Source organism: Ranitomeya variabilis, chromosome 2 (genome assembly GCF_051348905.1).
Source record: "Ranitomeya variabilis isolate aRanVar5 chromosome 2, aRanVar5.hap1, whole genome shotgun sequence".
Taxonomy (NCBI): Eukaryota; Metazoa; Chordata; class Amphibia; order Anura; family Dendrobatidae; genus Ranitomeya; species Ranitomeya variabilis.
The window spans coordinates 760,838,176-760,859,242 of NC_135233.1; the positions used below are offsets into that span (position 1 = coordinate 760,838,176).

Below are 21,067 nucleotides of genomic sequence, written 5' to 3' on the forward strand. Positions count from 1 at the left end.
CCACGCTTCGCTAATTGGTCACGCCCGGCCGGCAGAATCCTGGGTATAAATTATTCTGAAAACTTCATAAATAAACTACATACATATTCTAGAATACCCGATGCATTAGAATCGGGCCACCATCTAGTATAATATAATCACCAAAGTCAGAAAAACATTAGCATAACATGATAGTCTTTTTTTCTGTTATTATTCTGAGATCAGATGGAAGAAAAATAAAGTGCACCTTATATCATTACATACATAGGTTATTTGCATTACCAATGTATTGTCCTCAATAAGAACACATCTAAACACATATATAATCCAAACATGCCCGTTCCCTTGCTCCTTAAGTAAAGATTCAATATACCTTATGCCTAAGGCTGGGTTCACATTGCATTGGTGCAGTCCTTTCAACACATGCGTTAAACGGACTGCACCAATGCTAGTGCCTTTTAAAGATCATATTATGCGATCGTGATAGCGCAGATGCTCCACCTACACTATCGGTGACGGACCGGGAAAAGCTGCAGACCGCGTCCGAGGGTCCGTCACAGAATAACGGCACATCGCTAATGCATGCCGATTATGACTTGCGCTAGCGAAGCACTACATAATGGCAGTCAATGGTTGCGCTAACGCATCTGTCATGAATCCCAATGGCTAGGGATAGCAAGAGACAAGCAAAGTAATACAAAATATCGGACGAGCTCTAGGGTGATGGAACCTGGGCTGACCGCTGCCCTACGCCTGACAAACGCAACTAGAGATAGCCAGGGAGCGTGCCTACGTTGGTTCTAGACGCCACGCACCAGCCTAAGAGCTAACTAGTACTGCAGAGAAAATAAGACCTCACTTGCCTCCAGAGGAATGAACCCCAAAAGGTATAGTTGCCCCCCACATGTATTGACGGTGAAATGAGAGGAAGGCACACACATAGAGATGATATATATAGGTTCAGCAAATTGAGGCCCGCTGTAAACTAGAAAGCAGAACGATACAAAAGGGGTCTGAGCGGTCAGCAAAAAACCCTAATCAAAAAACCATCCTGAGATTACAAGAACCCATGTGCCAACTCATGGCACATGGGGAGAACCTCAGTCCACTAGAGCTACCAGCTAGCATAGAGACATAATAAGCAAGCTGGACAAAAAAAAAACCAAACAACTGAAAATCAGCACTTAGCTTATCCTGAAAGATCTGGGAGCAGGTAGGCAGGAACCAAACAGAGCACATCTGAATACATTGATAGCCGGCAAGGGAATGACAGAAAGGCCAGGCAAAATAGGAAACACCCAGCCTCTGATGGACAGGTGGAAACCAAAGGCCGCAACCCACCAAAGTCACCCAGTACCAGCAGTAACCACCAGAGGGAGCCCACAAACAGAATCCACAACAGTACCCCCCCCTTGAGGAGGGGTCACCGAACCCTCACGAGAACCCCCAGGGCGATCAGGGTGAGCTCTATGGAAGGCGCGGACCAAATCAGTCGCATGAACATCGGAGGCGACCACCCAGGAATTATCCTCCTGACCATAACCCTTCCACTTAACCAAATACTGGAGTTTGTGTCTGGAAACACGAGAATCCAAGATCTTCTCAACAACATACTCCAATTCTCCCTCCACCAGCACCGGAGCAGGAGGCTCAACCGAAGGAACAACGGGCACCTCATACCTCCGCAACAACGACCGATGGAACACATTATGAATAGCAAACGATGCTGGGAGATCCAAACGAAAAGATACAGGGTTAAGAATCTCCGAGATCCTATAAGGACCGATGAACCGAGGCTTGAACTTAGGAGAAGAGACCTTCATAGGGACAAAACGAGAAGACAACCACACCAAATCCCCAACAAGAAGTCGGGGACCCACGCGGCGACGGCGATTAGCAAACTGCTGAGTCTTCTCCTGAGATAACTTCAAATTGTCCACCACCTGATTCCAAATCTGATGTAGCCTGTCCACCACCACGTCCACTCCAGGACAATCCGAAGACTCCACCTGACCAGAGGAAAAACGAGGATGAAACCCCGAATTACAAAAAAAAGGAGAGACCAACGTGGCAGAACTAGCCCGATTATTAAGAGCAAATTCGGCCAGCGGCAAAAAGGCAACCCAGTCATCTTGATCAGCAGAAACAAAACACCTCAAATAAGTTTCCAAGGTCTGATTAGTTCGCTCCGTCTGGCCATTCGTCTGAGGATGGAATGCAGACGAGAAAGACAAATCAATGCCCATCTTGGCACAAAACGTCCGCCAAAATCTAGACACAAACTGGGATCCCCTGTCAGAAACGATATTCTCCGGAATCCCTTGCAAACGAACCACGTTCTGAAAAAATAAAGGGACCAACTCAGAGGAGGAAGGCAACTTAGGCAAGGGCACCAAATGAACCATCTTAGAAAAGCGGTCACACACCACCCAGATAACGGACATTTTCTGTGAAACCGGGAGATCAGAAATAAAATCCATGGAAATGTGCGTCCAAGGCCTCTTCGGGATGGGCAAGGATAACAACAACCCACTGGCCCGAGAACAGCAAGGCTTAGCTCGAGCACACACTTCACAAGACTGCACAAAGGTACGCACATCCCTAGACAAGGAAGGCCACCAAAAAGACCTGGCCACCAAGTCTCTAGTACCAAATATTCCAGGATGACCAGCCAACACAGAAGAATGGACCTCGGAGATGACTCTACTGGTCCAATCATCCGGAACAAACAGTCTTTCTGGTGGACAACGATCTGGTTTATCCACCTGAAACTCCTGCAATGCACGTCGCAAGTCTGGGGATACGGCGGACAATATTACCCCATCCCTAAGGATACCAGTAGGCCCAGAGTCTCCAGGAGAGTCAGGCACAAAACTCCTGGAAAGAGCATCTGCCTTCACATTCTTTGAACCTGGCAGGTATGAAACCACGAAATTGAAACGAGAAAAAAACAACGACCAACGAGCCTGTCTAGGATTCAAACGCCTGGCAGACTCAAGGTAAATGAGATTCTTGTGATCAGTCAAGACCACCACACGATGTTTAGCACCCTCAAGCCAATGACGCCACTCCTCAAATGCCCACTTCATGGCCAAAAGCTCCCGATTACCCACATCATAATTGCGCTCGGCGGGCGAGAATTTTCTAGAGAAGAATGCACATGGCTTCATCACCGAGCCATTAGAACTTCTCTGTGACAAAACCGCCCCCGCTCCAATCTCGGAAGCATCAACCTCAACCTGAAAAGGAAGTGAAACATCTGGTTGACACAACACAGGAGCAGAAGAAAACCGGCGCTTAAGTTCCTGAAAGGCCTCCACGGCCGCAGGAGACCAATCAGCAACATCAGCACCCTTTTTAGTCAAATCAGTCAAAGGTTTAACAATACTGGAAAAATTAGCAATGAACCGACGATAAAAATTAGCAAACCCCAAGAACTTCTGAAGGCTCTTAACAGATGTAGGTTGTGTCCAGTCACAAATCACCTGAACCTTGACGGGAACCATCTCAATAGTAGAAGGAGAAAAAAATGTACCCCAAAAAAGAAATCTTCTGGACTCCGAAGAGACACTTTGAGCCCTTCACAAACAGAGAATTGGCCCGCAGAACCTGAAACACCTTCCTGACCTGTAAAACATGAGACTCCCAGTCATCAGAAAACACCAAAATATCATCCAAATACACAATCATAAACTTATCCAGATATTCACGGAAAATATTGTGCATAAAGGACTGAAAGACTGACGGAGCATTGGAGAGTCCAAAAGGCATTACCAAATACTCAAAATGGCCCTCAGGCGTATTAAATGCGGTTTTCCACTCGTCACCCTGTTTTATCCCCACCAGATTATACGCACCGCGAAGATCTATCTTAGTGAACCACCTAGCCCCCTTAATGCGAGCAAACAAATCAGTCAATAATGGCAGTGGATACTGATATTTGACTGTAATCTTATTCAGAAGGCGATAATCTATACAAGGCCTCAGGGAACCATCTTTTTTTGCCACGAAAAAAAAACCTGCTCCCAGAGGGGACGAAGATGGACGAATATGTCCCTTTTCCAAGGACTCCTTAATATAATTCCGCATAGCAGTATGCTCTGGCAGTGACAGATTAAATAAACGACCCTTAGGGAACTTACTGCCAGGAATCAATTCTATAGCACAGTCACAATCTCTATGAGGAGGGAGCGAATTGAGCTTAGGCTCCTCAAAAACATCCCTATAGTCAGACAAAAACGCAGGGATCTCAGAAGGAGTAGATGAAGCGATTGAAATCGGAGGTGCATAATCATGAACCCCCTGACATCCCCAGCTTAACACAGACATTGTTTTCCAGTCCAGGACAGGATTATGAGTTTGTAACCATGGCAGACCAAGCACTAGTACATCATGTAAATTATACAGTACAAGGAAGCGAATCACCTCCTGATGAACGGGAGTCATGCGCATGGTCACTTGTGTCCAATACTGCGGCTTATTCATAGCCAATGGTGTAGAGTCAATTCCCTTCAGAGGGATAGGAACTTCCAGAGGCTCCAGACTAAAACCGCAGCATTTAGCAAATGACCAATCCATAAGACTCAGGGCAGCGCCTGAATCAACATAGGCATCGACGGAAATGGAAGACAGTGAAAAAATCAGAGTCACAGACAAAATGAACTTAGGCTGCAGAGTACCAATGGCAAAAGATTTATCAACCCTTTTTGTGCGTTTAGAGCATGCTGATATAACATGAGCTGAATCACCACAATAAAAACACAATCCATTTTTCCGCCTATAATTTTGCCGTTCACTTCTGGACTGAATTCTATCACATTGCATAGTCTCAGGTGCCTGTTCAGAAGACACCGCCAACTGGTGCACGGGTTTGCGCTCCCGTAAACGCCGATCAATCTGAATGGCCATAGCCATCGACTCATTCAGACCTGTAGGCGTAGGGAACCCCACCATAATATCCTTAATGGCCTCGGAAAGACCATTTCTGAAGTTAGCAGCCAGGGCGCACTCATTCCACTGAGTAAGCACCGACCATTTCCGAAATTTTTGACAATATATTTCCGCTTCATCATGCCCCTGAGAGAGGGCTAATAAAGCCTTTTCAGCCTGAATCTCCAGGTTGGGTTCCTCATAGAGCAATCCCAATGCCAGAAAAAACGCATCCACATTGAGCAATGCAGGATCCCCTGGTGCCAATGCAAATGCCCAATTCTGAGGGTCGCCCCGCAGGAAAGATATTACAATCTTGACCTGTTGAGCAGGGTCTCCAGAGGAGCGAGATTTTAAAGAAAGAAACAATTTACAATTGTTCCTGAAATTCAGGAAGGTAGATCTATCTCCAGAAAAGAACTCTGGAATAGGAATTCTAGGTTCAGACATGGGAGTGTGAACAACAAAATCCTGTATGTTTTGAACTTTTACCGCGAGATTACTCAGGCTGGAAGCCAAACTCTGGACATCCATGTTAAACAGCTAATATCAGAGCCATTCAAGGGTTAAGAGGAGGTAAGAAGCAGCTAGACAGCAATTAAGGGCTAGGCAGCAAAACTCTGAAGGAAAAAAAAAAAAAAAATTTCCCTTAAACACTTCTTTTTCTCCTGCTTCAGCCCAAACAATTAACATTTTGTGGCCGGCTATACTGTCATGAATCCCAATGGCTAGGGATAGCAAGGGACAAGCAAAGTAATACAAAATATCGGACGAGCTCTAGGGTGATGGAACCTGGGCTGACCGCTGCCCTACGCCTGACAAACGCAACTAGAGATAGCCAGGGAGCGTGCCTACGTTGGTTCTAGACGCCACGCACCAGCCTAAGAGCTAACTAGTACTGCAGAGAAAATAAGACCTCACTTGCCTCCAGAGGAATGAACCCCAAAAGGTATAGTTGCCCCCCACATGTATTGACGGTGAAATGAGAGGAAGGCACACACATAAAGATGATATACACTCACCGGCCACTTTATTAGGTACACCATGCTAGTAACGGGTTGGACCCCCTTTTGCCTTCAGAACTGCCTCAATTCTTCGTGGCATAGATTCAACAAGGTGCTGGAAGCATTCCTCAGAGATTTTGGTCCATATTGACATGATGGCATCACACAGTTGCCGCAGATTTGTCGGCTGCACATCCCAAAGATGCTCCATACAAGGCAGGATGGATCCATGCTTTCATGTTGTTTACGCCAAATTCTGACCCTACCATCCGAATGTCGCAGCAGAAATCGAGACTCATCAGACCAAGCAACGTTTTTCCAATCTTCTACTGTCCAATTTCGATGAGCTTGTACAAATTGTAGCCTCAGTTTCCTGTTCTTAGCTGAAAGGAGTGGTACCCGGTGTGGTCTTCTGCTGCTGTAGCCCATCTGCCTCAAAGTTCGACGCACTGTGCGTTCAGAGATGCTCTTAGGCCTACCTTGGTTGTAACGGGTGGCGATTTGAGTCACTGTTGCCTTTCTATCAGCTCGAACCAGTCTGCCCATTCTCCTCTGACCTCTGGTATCAACAAGGCATTTCCGCCCACAGAACTGCCGCTCACTGGATTTTTTTTCTTTTTCGGACCATTCTCTGTAAACCCTAGAGATGGTTGTGCGTGAAAATCCCAGTAGATCAGCAGTTTCTGAAATACTCAGACCAGCCCTTCTGGCACCAACAACCATGCCACGTTCAAAGGCACTCAAATCACCTTTCTTCCCCATACTGATGCTCGGTTTGAACTGCAGGAGATTGTCTTGACCATGTCTACATGCCTAAATGCACTGAGTTGCCGCCATGTGATTGGCTGATTAGAAATTAAGTGTTAACAAGAAGTTGGACAGGTGTACCTAATAAAGTGGCCGGTGAGTGTATATAGGTTCAGCAAATTGAGGCCCGCTGTAAACTAGAAAGCAGAACGATACAAAAGGGGTCTGAGCGGTCAGCAAAAAACCCTAATCAAAAAACCATACTGAGATTACAAGAACCCATGTGCCAACTCATGGCACATGGGGAGAACCTCAGTCCACTAGAGCTACCAGCTAGCATAGAGACATAATAAGCAAGCTGGACAAAAAAAAAAACAAACAACTGAAAATCAGCACTTAGCTTATCCTGAAAGATCTGGGAGCAGGTAGGCAGGAACCAAACAGAGCACATCTGAATACATTGATAGCCGGCAAGGGAATGACAGAAAGGCCAGGTAAAATAGGAAACACCCAGCCTCTGATGGACAGGTGGAAACCAAAGGCCGCAACCCACCAAAGTCACCCAGTACCAGCAGTAACCACCAGAGGGAGCCCACAAACAGAATCCACAACACGCATCCATTACATAGCGTTAGTGCCGCTGTGTAATGGACGCCTTCAGCACATTGCCACTGACGCAATGTGAACCCTGCCTAAGTAACTTCATCCTCTGATCCCCACTACGATCTGATGCTTTTTCTCTCTTCATAACAATAAAGTGGAATGACATCACCTCACCCATATGATACTCTGCAACCCTACGACTTCAGAGACGTTTGCATTTCTATTAACACTATCTGACTGGTACTTTCACATGCATATTTAAGGGAAATATGTTAAAGAGTGCTATGATTAAGTGCGGGTTGTCCACTACTAGGACAACCCCTTCTTGATCTAAATGTAAAAAAAAATTTATACTCACCTCCCTTGCCACAATTGTTTCCTCTGTGTCGGTACTCGCGGTCCCAGTACCTAAGCAGTGCTGGCCTCACTGTCCCCACCTTCGTATGAATTGAGCATGAAGAAGAAGTCCGGGTTACAGCTGATCTCTGACTTCCTATTCATGTTCAATTCAATTTGACAGAAGGTGGAGATAGTGATGCCAGTGCTGATCGAGCACCAGGGTCACATGTCACAACAGCACTGAATCTCCGTGAAGAGTGAGTGGCGACACCATGGAAATGGCTCCAGCATGGGAGGTGAGTATAAACTTTTCTATTTTATCGGTGTGTGGTATCACAAGGAGTCTGAGTCCTGCAATTAACCTGTTTTCTACCATCTCGATAGACTATCGATTTTAGTCCCTCCTGGACAATCTCCTAACAGATCATCAGAACAGTTTCTTCTCAGTTTTCTTTTTAAAATTCTTTGGATGGCAGAACAGTTATATGGAGTAATGTTTACAAAATATAATGGTGGTAACTTTCCTGACACCACTTGAGACTTGATGTAAAAATCAATTAGCACCACCTCTGACTGCTATGCTTCATAAGAAAATGTAAAATTCAGTTTGTTATTGTCTAGATATGCTATGAAGTTAGGTATAACCATCACATCAACACCCTGTATCATGGTGAAGTTATTGATGTAACAGTCATACTAGAATAGACAATGACCAAAATCACATGTAATATTTATGCTTCCCCGCCATGCACGTAATTACAAAACACAGGGACAATTTATATCCCATGCTAGCTCCAAGCTTTTTAAATAGTACTCATTATCAAGCAATAAAAAAAATGGTAAAAAATAATCAACTGCAAAAGCAGGTATTCATTTTACTCACTTCTATAGCACCTTCATATTCCACAGCACTTTACAGATATCACTATCCTCATTGGGTCTAACAACCCGAATTCCCCATCACCCTGTCTTTGGAGAGTGGGAGGAAACCGGTAACTGGTAGGAAACCCACAAAAGCTCAGGGAGAACATACAACCTTCTTGCAGATATTGTCCTTGATGGGATTTGAACCCAGGACTCCAGCGCTGCAAGGATGCAGTGCTAGCTAGCTAGTGCTAGCTTATACTCTGCTGAATAGGTGCTATGATCATCCAGCAGCCAAGCCAAAGCTTTACATAATCTAAATATATCTTGGTAATCATGTTAACTACATAACCATCTTTAGCAAACCTCAGAAACCATACATAATTAGTGTTGAGCGATACCGTCCGATACTTGAAAGTATTGGAATCGGAAAGTATCGGCCGATACCGGCAAAGTATCGGATCTAATCCGATACCGATACCCGATACCAATACAAGTCAATGGGACTCAAGTATCGGATGGTATTCCTGATGGTTCCCAGGGTCTGAAGGAGAGGAAACTCTCCTTCAGGCCCTGGGATCCATATTAATGTGTAAAATAAAGAATTAAAATAAAAAATATTGCTATACTCACCTCTCCGACGCAGCCTGGACCTTACCGAGGGAACCGGCAGCGTTGTTTGCTTAAAATGCGCGCTTTTACTTCCTTCCGTGACGTCACGGCTTGTGATTGGTCGCGTGCCGCCCATGTGGCCGCGACGCGACCAATCACAGCAAGCCGTGACGTAATTTTCAGGTCCTCAATGCCTAATTCTAGGCATTCAGGATTTTAAAATTACGTTCCGGCTTGTGATTGGTCGCGTTGCGGTCACATGGGCGACGCGACCAATCACAAGCCGTGACGTCATGGGAGGCAGGAGACGCGCGCATTTTTAAAATTACGTCACGGCTTGTGATTGGTTGCGTGCCGCCCATGTGACCGCGACGCGACCAATCACAGCAAGCCGTGACGTAATTTCAGGTCCTGAATGCAGAAATAGGCATTGAGGACCGTGACGTATATTTAAAAATGCGCGCATCTCCTGCCTCCCGTGACGTCACGGCTTGTGATTGGTCGCGTTGCCCATGTGACCGCGACGCGACCAATCACAAGCCGGAACGTAATTTTAAAATCATGAATGCCTAGAATTAGGCATTGAGGACCTGAAAATTACATCACGGCTTGCTGTGATTGGTCGCGTCGCGGCCACATGGGCGGCACGCGACCAATCACAAGCCGTGACGTCACGGAAGGAAGTAAAAGCACGCATTTTAAGCAAACAACGCTGCCGGTTCCCTCGGTGAGGTCCAGGCTGCGTCGGAGAGGTGAGTATAGCAATATTTTTTATTTTAATTCTTTATTTTACACATTAATGTTGTTTCGATACCGATACCCGATACCACAAAAGTATCGGATCTCGGTATCGGAATTCCGATACCCGCAAGTATCGGCCGATACCCGATACTTGCGGTATCGGAATGCTCAACACTATACATAATACATAAATAAATTATAACCCACAAAAATAGTTTTTTTACCTTCTTGGAAGATAATTTAAAATGCTCCAAAAAAAGAAAAGGAAAAAAATAAGCTAATAATAAAAACAATGATTAATAAACTATTTTACAAACCCTATTCATGTCTTAGCCCCAACACATTTTCACTAAAAAGGCATTGTTACACATGAAAAGATCCGACCAGACACATATAAGTTCTATTTTAAGGTTCTTTTATGTAATTTAATTAAAAATTTGAAGCTCTGTCACACTCTGAAAAACCTATAATTACAATGGGGGAAATAAGTATTTGATCCCTTGCTGATTTTGTAAGTTTACGCACTGACAAAGACATGAACAGTCTATAATTTTAAGAATATCAAAAATAAAATCCAGAAAATAACATTGTATAAATTATATAAATTGATTTGCATTTTGCAGTGAGAAATAAGTATTTGATCTCCTACCAACCATTAAGGCTGGGTTCACATTGCGTTAACAGCAGCCCGTTCAACACATACGTTTACGGGCTGCTGTTAACGCAAGTGCCGGTATGGCTGCCCGCTAGCGCAGATAGAGCATCTGCTAGCTCTATCTGCGCTAGCGGTGACGGACCCGGAAACGCTGCAGCCCGCATCTCAGGGTCCGTCACTCAATGACGGAACATCGCTAGCGCACGCCTATTGTGGGCGTGCGCTAGCGATGCGTCCGACATTGCATTCAATGGCGGCGTTAATGGACTACGTTACACCACGTTATGCCGCAGTGTAACGTAGTCCATTTAACGGACGCACAGAATGCAACGTGAACCTAGCCTAAGAGTTCTGGCTCCTACAGACCAGTTAGACGCTCCAGATCAACTCGTTACCTGCATTAAAGACAGTGGTCCTACATAGTCACCTTTATAAAAAAACTCCTATGCACAGACTCAATCAGTCAGACTCTAACCTCTACAACATGGACAGGACCAAAGAGTTTTATAAGGATGTCAGGTACAAGATCATAGACCTGCACAAAGCTGGAATGGGATGCAAAACCATAAGTAAGATGCTGGGTGAGAAGGAGACAACTGTTGGTGCAATAGTAAGAAAATGGAAGAAATGCAAAATGACTGTGTCACCATGCAAAATCTCACTTTGTAGGGTATCCCTGATCATGAGGAAGGTGAGAGATCAGCCTAAAACTACATGGGGTAACTTGTTAATGATCTCAAGGCAGCTGGGACCACAGCCACCAAGAAAACCATTGGTAACACATTACGCCGGAAAGGTTTCAAATCCTGCAGTGCCCGCAAGGTCCCCCTGCTCAAGAAGGCACATGTGTAGGCCCATCTGGAATTTGCCAATTAACACCTGGATGATTCTGTGAGTGATTGGGAGAAGGTGCTGTGGTCAGATGAGACAAAAATTGAGGTCTTTGGCATTAACTAAACTCGCCGTCTTTGGAAGAAGAGAAATGCTGCCTGTGATCCAAAGAACACTGTCCCCCACTGTCAATCATGGAGGTGGAAACATTGTGTTTTGTTGGTGCTTCTCTGCTAAGGGCACAGGACTTCTTCACCTCATCAATGGGAGAACGGATGGAGCCATGTACCATAAAATCTTTAATGACAACCTCCTTCCCTCCACCAGGATATTAAAAATGGGTCACAGCTGGGTCTTCCAGCAAGACAATGACCCAAAATATACAGCCAAGGAAACAAAGGAATGGCTCAAAAAGGAGGGAGTTGAAGTTCCGAGTTGCCAAGCGACAGCCTCAAAATCTTATTGATTTAGAGATGATCTGCAAAGAGACGTGGACCAAAATTCCTCCTGACATGTGCGCAAACCTCATCATCAACTACAAAAACGTCTGACTGCTGTGCTTGCCAACAAGGGTTTTGCCACCAAGTATTAAGTCTTGTTTGCCAGAGAGATCAAATGCTTATTTCTCACTGCAAAATGCAAATACATTTATATAATGTGATTTTCTGGATTTTATTGTTGATATTCTATCTCTCCAAGCTAAAAATTAACCTACCCTTAAAATTATAGATTGTTCATGTCTTTGTCAGTGGGCAAACTTACAAAATCAGCAAAGGATCAAATACTTATTTTCCCCACTGTATAACAATCTACTATATAATTGTCTAAGGGGTACTTACGTCTGTCTGTCTGTCCTTCTGTCTGTCTGTCTTTCTTTCTGTCACAGATATTCATTGGTCGCGGCCTCTGTCTGTCATGGAATCCAAGTCGCTGATTGGTCGGGGCAAAACGCCCACGACCATTGCCACGACCAATCAGCAATACTCACAGTCCGGAAGAAAATGGCCGCTCCTTACTCCCCGCACTCACTGCCCAGTGCCCGCATACGCTGTCCGGTCACCGCTCACACAGGGTTAATGCCGGTGGTAACGGACCGCGTTATGCCGCGGGTAACGCACTCCGTAACCGCTGCTATTAACCCTGTGTGTCCCCAATTTTTTACTATTGATGCTGCCTATGCGGCATCAATAGTAAAAAAATGTAATGTTGAAAATAATAAAAAAACAAAAAACCTGCTATACTCACCCTCCGTAGTTCGCCAAGCCGCTGGCGCCGGCCGCCATCTTCTGTTCCCGGAGATGTATTGCAAAATTACCCAGAAGACTTAGCGGTCTCGCGAGACCGCTAAGTCTTCTCGGTAATTTCGCAATGCATCCTGGGAAAGGAAGATGGCGGCCGGCGCCAGCGGCTCGGCGGAGCTTCGGTGGATCCCAAGCGTTGGTAACTGCTTCCTGGATCCAGGCGACAACGGAAGGTGAGTATATAACTATTTTTTATTTTAATTCTTTTTTTTTAACAGGGATATCATGCCCACATTGCTATATACGTGGGCTGCGCAATATACAACGTGGCCTGCGCAATATACTACATGGGCTGGGCAATATACAACGTGCGCTGCGCAATACACAATGTAGGCTGGGCAATATACTATGTGGGCTGGGCAATATACTACGTGGGCTGCGCAGTATAATACGTGGGCTGCACAATATACTATATGGGCTGCACAATATACAACGTGGGCTGCGCAATATACAACGTAGGCTGGGCAATATACTATGTGGGCTGCTCAACATACAACGTGGGCTGCGCAATATACAATGTGCGCTGTGCAATGTACTGCGTGGGCTGTGCAATGTAATGCGTGGGCTGTGCAATGTAATGCGTGGGCTGCGCAATATACTACGTGGGCTGTGCTATACACTACGCATACATATTCTAGAATACCCGATGCGTTAGAATCGGGCCACCATCTAGTATTAAATACTATGTGAGGAAAGAGAAAAAGCCTTAAATGTCATGAAAAAGCAGTAGATAACACAGAATCCACCATATTCTATAGTATCATAGAAGTTCAGAAGTTCCATCAAGATGGCGCTGTTGGCACTTGCACCTGCGCAGTAACAACTGTTGGCAATAGATGCTACCCGCCGGCGCCATCTTGATGGAGTCCAATTATTTTCCGCTAGCATATTGGCGCTGGGGAGGCACCTGTGCAGTAGCAGCTATCAGAACACAATAGATGCTGCTGCGCAGGCTCGGTCACTGGCGCCATTTTGATGAAAATATATATATTTTTTTTATTCCCACACTACTATATGACTAAATAATAAATGCATATAGGCATACTACCCATTGTATCATGCCACCGGTGGCTGTGTGATGAATGGTAATTTTTTTTCCACACAATATTATATGCATTATATAAAATAGGGGGCAGGTTAGTGACGGATCAGTGACCTATCATAAACCCATACAGATGAAGATGTAAGCAGAGCAGTACATAAAGACCCCCCACAGGCTGCACCGAAGCATTAGAATCTCATTAACTGAAAACTACAAATAAACATTAAACAACAACCACAAGATGGATTTCATAACCCAGAGTATCATTTTAATCAGTATAATGAAGCCAACATGACAATGTCTGTAGGTTACTGAGCACAATCCTGCTGACAGGTTCACTTTAAGTCCCTCTTATTGGCTTCTATTGAGTATAGGGTGATATTTTGATATTTGTGAGTATATAAATTTACTCTCATCCTGATGTATACATGCAGGAAATATTTATTCCCCAAGTGTTAGGTCAAGGCAGCCTGATGGCATGATTGACATATAGTTATATGTATAAGTTCTTTAAAAGAAGTTCTGCATATCAAAGAGAAAAGTATAAAGTAAGTATAATAATCAGGACCATAGAGGTAAACAATGAGGTCTCCTATTGAATGACTGCAGGCAGAGATCTTGAAAACTGTGAGTAATTAATTATTTAAAGGATATTATTGGAGAATTCTACAAGTTTTAATTAAGCGCTATCTGTTAAAGCTGGAATTCTCATTTACCTAATTATATAGCTATGCAAAATTGTTACTTTCATACAAAAACCTTGTGACAGCTGTCAACAGATCACTTACTGAGTTACTTGCTGTAGTTTGATTATCAGTGAGAGGACTAGCAAACCGGCAGCAACGTGGTCTTTGAAATTAAAAGGCTTTGCCTATCCCTACCACCCAGCACTGATTGGCAATTTTCTATGTAAAGTGTAGACAGAAAGCTGTCAATTAACCCCATCCATTGTGCATATGGACGTAACTGTACTTACTGTGCTGGGGTGACCATGTCTGGATGGGGATCAGGAGATGAGTTCCCTCCATACGGGGCAGATGATGGCTATCTTAAATGGCCGGCATCTGTCTCTAAAAGCCACGAAAACTGAGAGCAGTATTGAAATTGCATCACTTCCAGTGCATCACCCATCACCCCTCATGATGCGATCAAGGCACAGTATTAGCTACCATGGCAGCCAGGTCCTTGATGAAGGCCCCTCTCATTGCCATCTTGGTACTCATCTGAAGCTCAGCTTTGTTTAACTTCAAAAGAGGCCAAGATTTATACTACATATTGCTCTACATAATCAAAATGAAATATATAAAAATGTTTTTAAAAAAATCTAAAAAAAATCGGTTATGATGTTTTTTGCTCCAAATTGAAGCCTTTCTGCAGGTAGGAACTGGAATGAGATGTGCCAAAAAAAGGAACATTTGGAAAAAGTTACATTTTATTAATCTGTCTAATACATCTGGATAAGCAAAGTTGTCAAGGAAGAATAAAAAAAGACTTAAAAAAGAAAGACAATTTTGAAAGTGATTCAAAGAATATATAGAATAAAGTGGAATTACTAAAGCCACTAGGCGCAAATTATTCCAGAAAAGGGGAAAAACAACAATCACTAATCCGGGGTCAAACTGTTTAAAAAAAAGTCTGAGCAATCAAAATTTTAAATAAATTAAGTTGGTTGGTAAACACAGTCAAGAGAAAAAACTTGAAACTCCAGAAATGCATTTTTAAGTCACCACACTTTCCTATACGGTAAAAAGTGATTAAAACATCAGATGGACCCCAAAATGGTATCTCTGAAAATCACAGGTCTGCACACAAAAAACAAGGCCTCACACAGCTCTATCCATGGAAAAATATAAACGTTACTGATAAACCAAGCATTTTTTTTTACAAATTTCAGATTTTTTTGCACCATTTAAATAATAGCAAAAATCAAAGCAAGTTTGGTATGTTGTAATGATAGTGACCTGGAGAATAATGTTTCTAGTTCATTTATACCAAGAAATGAACATTGTAAACACAAAACAATGGCATCATTTTTCACCATTTCATCCCACTTGGAATTTGTTTTTCCCAGTACACTTTATGGTAAAATGAATGATGTCATTCGAAACTACAACTCATCCTGTAAAAAAATAAAACTTCATGCTGCTGTTGGGGGAAAAATAAGAGAAAATAATGGCTCTTCGAAGAGGAGGGAGAAAAAGTAAAAGCATAAAAACAAAAAAGTGTCCACTCCTGAAGTGGTTAATGTTGTAGGCCAGGTTATATACAGAACTAGTCGATAAAGCAAATTTTATCATGTCTATAGAAAGAATTAAGTTACACATTGCTGGAATCAGGGTTTATGCTATTAAATAATTCTACTCTCAGATGGGACAGCAAAAACCTGTTGACGGATTCCCTTTAAAAATCCTATAATAATAATCTTTATTTTTATATAGCGCTAACAGCAGCGCTTTACAGTTTGCACACATTATCATCGCTGTCCCCGATAGGACTCACAATGTAAATTCCCTATCAGTATGTCTTTGGAATGTGGGAGGAAACCGAAAAACCTGGAGGAAACCCACGCAAACACAGGAAGAACATACAAACTCCTTGCAGATGTTATCCTTGATAAGATTTGAACCCAGGACTCCGGCGCTGCAGTGCACACTGAGCCACTGTGCTGCCCTATGTTTAGACATATTTCAATGGCAAATACCTGAAAATGCATAAAAGTGAACATTTGCTTCAATATTTAGGAGATCTGCTCCTTTCACAAACAAGAAAGAAAAGAATCCCTAAAAAGATATGAATTACTAAACCAAGAATAACTCTTCTAAATATAGAAGATGAGAGAAACTGCCAGTATAAATGGAGCATTTTTCTAATTCAGAAGTGCGATAAGTGACCACTAGACTTTTGTAATTGCCACTTATCTTCAGGAGAAAAAACACGTGAGGGAAAATATTGGTGGGATATCTGTCTCTACTGATATTAGGGGAAAGCTGCTCAAGAGTGTGAGATTCACTAATAAAAACCTTACATTTATGTCCATTTCACATGTACAGAGTTGTCTATGACTATTTAAAAAAAGGAGGGTTATTCCAGGCACCAAGTCACTTTTTTCTGCGTTATTTCAACCCAAATCCTCAGAAATAGCCTCGATGGATCTCTTCTGGGTCGTGCGTGCATAAAGAACATATATTATGTCGGAAAAAGTAACAAGAAAAACAGCACTCACCCGATCCTTCATTCAAGATGTGCCATACAATTGGTTACATTAAGTTTACATTACGTCCGTCAGGTCTGACTGTTCATGAAAAAACTCCCCTGACGCCTGCACCTCCGCTAATATCAATGTAACCAATTTTATGGATTAAAACCACATCTTGAAAGAAGGATGGGGTGAGTGCTGTTTTTCTTGTTACTTTTTCTTGTCTAAGACTATGTTCCCGCAATGAGCTTTTGGTGAGTTTTTGATGTTGCACATTTTCTGCACCATTTCCGCACCTATTAAAGGGAATCTGTCACCCCATTTTTGGCCTATAAGCTGTGGCCACCGCCATCAGGGGCTTATCTACAGCATTCTGTAATGCTGTAGATAAGCCCCCGATGTAACATGAAAGATAAGAAAAGCAGGTTATATTATACTCACCCAGGGGCGGTCCCAGGGCGGTCCGGTCCGATGGGTGTCTCGGTCTGGCGCATCCCATCTTCATACGATAACGTCCTCTTCTTGTCTTCTTGCTGCGGCTCCTGCTTATTTGCCCTGTTGAGGGCAGAGCAAAGTACTGCAGTGCGCAGGCGCCGGGAAAGGTCAGAGAGGCCCGGCACCTGGGGTGACAGATTCCCTTTAAAGTAATATAGGATACTTACAATTTTTCAAAAATTTGCAGCGTAAAAAACACTCAACAAAAACTCATTGTGGAAATGTAGCCTTTATAGAAAATAAAACTGCTCACAAACCAGAAAATGAAGTGAGAAATTCATATCTGCTAAATCTACATTAGCAATGTAATCTCATTTCTTAATGGATGTCTTGATTTTGATTTGTCGAAACAATAAAATTTGGACATGCTATGTCACAAATGGAAACATCCAGGGTGTAAACTGCTAATAAGGAGTACCAGTCACAACAGAATATTTCAATGCAGAAATTCTAATTGAAGTCACTTGCACAGAGCACAATGAAGACTTTATTTTGAAGCCAAAATAGAATATAAGCAGGTTGCAGCCAAAGAAAGCATTGAGAATCACAGAATGGTAACCTTCCCCTGGACTCCAAGACAATCAAAGACTTAATTGTTCCTTTTCTTTCAATATAGTTATTTAAAATGCAGGCATAAAAGTCTAAGCATGTGAAGAAATGATTCCTATTTCAGCACCCATCTAGATGGACAGCGTGCTGCAATAGCTCAGCCTGAATAGCAGAAGATTATAATCTGGAAGACAATCCTCACTGGGACAGACTAACAATTTGGATAGAATTAAATGTGTATGAGAAGAACAGAACCATTACATCCTAATGTCACAAAGCAATATATGCAATATCTGAAGAGCTATAGAGTGGGAAGTAATGCTGGCTATGGTGGAATACATGGAATATATATAGTATAGGAAGTCTGTACTTACAATTCTTCATTGTCTAGCATAGAATGATCAATTCACATATAAACACAATCATTACCAATGGGGGCAATGGCCTGACCACTAACACGACAAAAAAAGCAGTCATTTATACATGGTCCAGCAAAAATGTGCTAGGACTGCAAGTGAGAGGAGTCATTTATTTCTCATTTTGTAATGTCACCCAATGCTATATACTGTATATAGCCTTGTGCTATTACAGCCTCATGCAACAGCCATCTATAAGGACAGTCCCTCTAAGTTTGGGATCTAACAAATGTTCTGTACACAGCTTTCTGTGTTTTATAGTCCAGACTCATTGAACCATTTGTCTGCAGTGACTGCTCATCTCACCCACACAGATGGAAATATACCAACTTTAGCTGTGACTCGCATTAAAGTGTGCTGTGCATATAAAATAGGATTTGATTATAGTTAGTACTCTTTTTTGATTAATAGAATATTCCATATATTTTTATTTACATTTGAAAGTGTACCTATGAAATGTATCCTTGTGATGTTTGATACCTTTATTATGAATATTTCCATTATTATTATTATTATTATTATTTACTGCTACAATACTTCCAGGACAACATTAGGGGGGAAATAGATGACACACATTAAATATTTCTTATTATTATATTATATATTAAAATAATCCACAATATATATAAAGATTTACATGACAACCTTTGGGAAAAATCTAAACGTATGTCAAATGTTCAGTGCAAGAGTAGCATTTAAAAAGTAAGCAAACACAAAAAGTCAGTAAACAGGAAATATTTGGTGTTCATGTTGACCACTGGAGGGATCAGTGAATAACTGGACACAGACCATGATGGGTACATGCACCTGCTCTCATGTCAAATGCTTCTATGGGTCTAAGACTCAATAGCCCGGATCCAGCAGTGATAAAGACATCTCATGGACCAGACACATGTCCAAAAACTAAAATACAATTCTCCAAATGTCTGCGCTGGAGGACCATCACCCCAAATCACAGTACCCAACATAAGCACAGGTAGGTCCATTCTTGCTGACAAGTCTGTGCCATCTGCCTCTGCAGAGGTGGCTTCCAAGGTCTAAATGCATAGAGGAATAGCCGGTTACACTATCCTTGACATTTACTCTCCTTATCAAGAGCAGATGCTGAATACTACCCCATTCATCATGAGCCAATAGTAATGTGCCATCATAATCACCCCTAGTAATCCTGGTACCTAATCTGTACATCTAGATGCCATCATGAATGGATTGAAGTGGCACTACAGCCGTATCCATAAAGAGGGTCACTAAATGCTATGATCTATACATAGACATGCACCTGACATTGAAGAGCAGCACAAGAAGGCTGGCATGGGCTTACCATTGAGGAAAGGTGCAGTAAGATGCCTCTGTCTACATGTTCTGCATGGCATCAATGGGCTCTCAGCTCCCAGAGGTCGGTGCTGCCTCCATCTCTCCCTCATCCAGAAACCGAGAGGCTGCAGCCAGGACTGAACCTGCCAGATTTATGGTGCCATAACAATTCGTGCAGGCACCGTCTGACTGTGAAAGCTGGGGGCTGGGTTAGACAGAGGGGAGGGCACCCCCTTTTTCCCGGGCTTAGTACGACGCAACATTGGTGGCAGTCGGAATGCGGGGAGGGACCCCAGAGTTAATAAAATTGCATCTCCTTCTTGCCCCACCTCACCCAGCTTTAGCCCTGGCGACGTCCAGTGCTCTTACGTTGGTAGATAACTAATTTCTCATGTCACTCTTAAGGGACGAGATTGCGTAGCATGGCTCTGTCTGGATCTCCCATGTCATCTCAGAGGATGGTGACAAAAAGAACCTGGCCAGAAAACCTCAGTCACTTGCTCAATGGAAGCCGCAAGCTGCGATATCAGAGCTGCTGCTGCTTCTTCAGCTCCCTCTGCCTCTGCTGCTGTTGCATGCAGCCACTCTGTGCTGGCAGCCAGGCAGTCAAGTATGAATAATGTGCTCTTTGATCCAGGACTTGCAACACAATGTGTGCCTGAATCAGTGATAGCCCAGTTACTGCAATACAAGCCCCTCACTACCATAATGCATCTAGTAAAAGCTCTCTGCCTGCCACTACTGCGCATCCCACACATCTCAGCATTATTTGTCTGCAGTTTCAGCTATTGCTGGCAGATAAATAAATGAAAAGCATGTTCAACAATGCATAAAACCCACTTGGTTATGAAGATGACACATTTTTTTTTATAAAGTAGGGATAGACGAGCTTCATGTGCTGCATCATAGGCACAATTTTACCTGTCCAAGATCCTTTAGTTACCCAAGCAACCCCTAAACTTTAAATCTCAATCTCTGATTTGTTCTAGACATATAATCAACATTTCAGAGTCAGACAATTGGTGATATCACCGCAGTCACAAAGATGCCATGGTTCCTCACATCTATGTTATGCTAGATACTACAAGCACAGATCATCAAAAGATCAAAGCAAGAGGAAACACGGAGAGCATTTGTAGAAATCTCAGCATAACAGGGCTCAGTAGTGCTCTTCATCCTTTACGATATCTATTGATGACTCTGATTACTCCATTAGGTGACATTGCAAACAAAAAATGGAATGACAGGCAAAGGAAAGAGGTATGGGATGCTCAACCGGAAACAGAAGTTTGTTTTTCTTCAGGAGCTCACTGCAACCACATGTTTTCGAGGCCCGACACTTGGTCGACTTACTCTTCAAGCTGCAATGTCTGATGAGTTATGTGCCAATGCATGGTCAATTAACCAGGTTAATTTTGAAAATGAGATTCTTACAGTTATTAAAAATGTA

The 21,067-nt window shown here is 43.0% G+C and overlaps 1 protein-coding gene across 1 annotated transcript in view; it reads right to left on the reverse strand.

Moving 5' to 3' along the window:
• Window positions 1-20,300, reverse strand: part of FUT9 (fucosyltransferase 9) — a 367,796-nt gene extending 347,496 nt beyond the window's left edge. The window contains exon 1 of the mRNA XM_077289704.1: window positions 19,625-20,300. The gene's annotated coding sequence lies outside the window, so the exon portion shown is untranslated. The remainder of the gene's footprint in view (window positions 1-19,624) is intronic.
• Window positions 20,301-21,067: the final 767 nt, after the last annotated feature.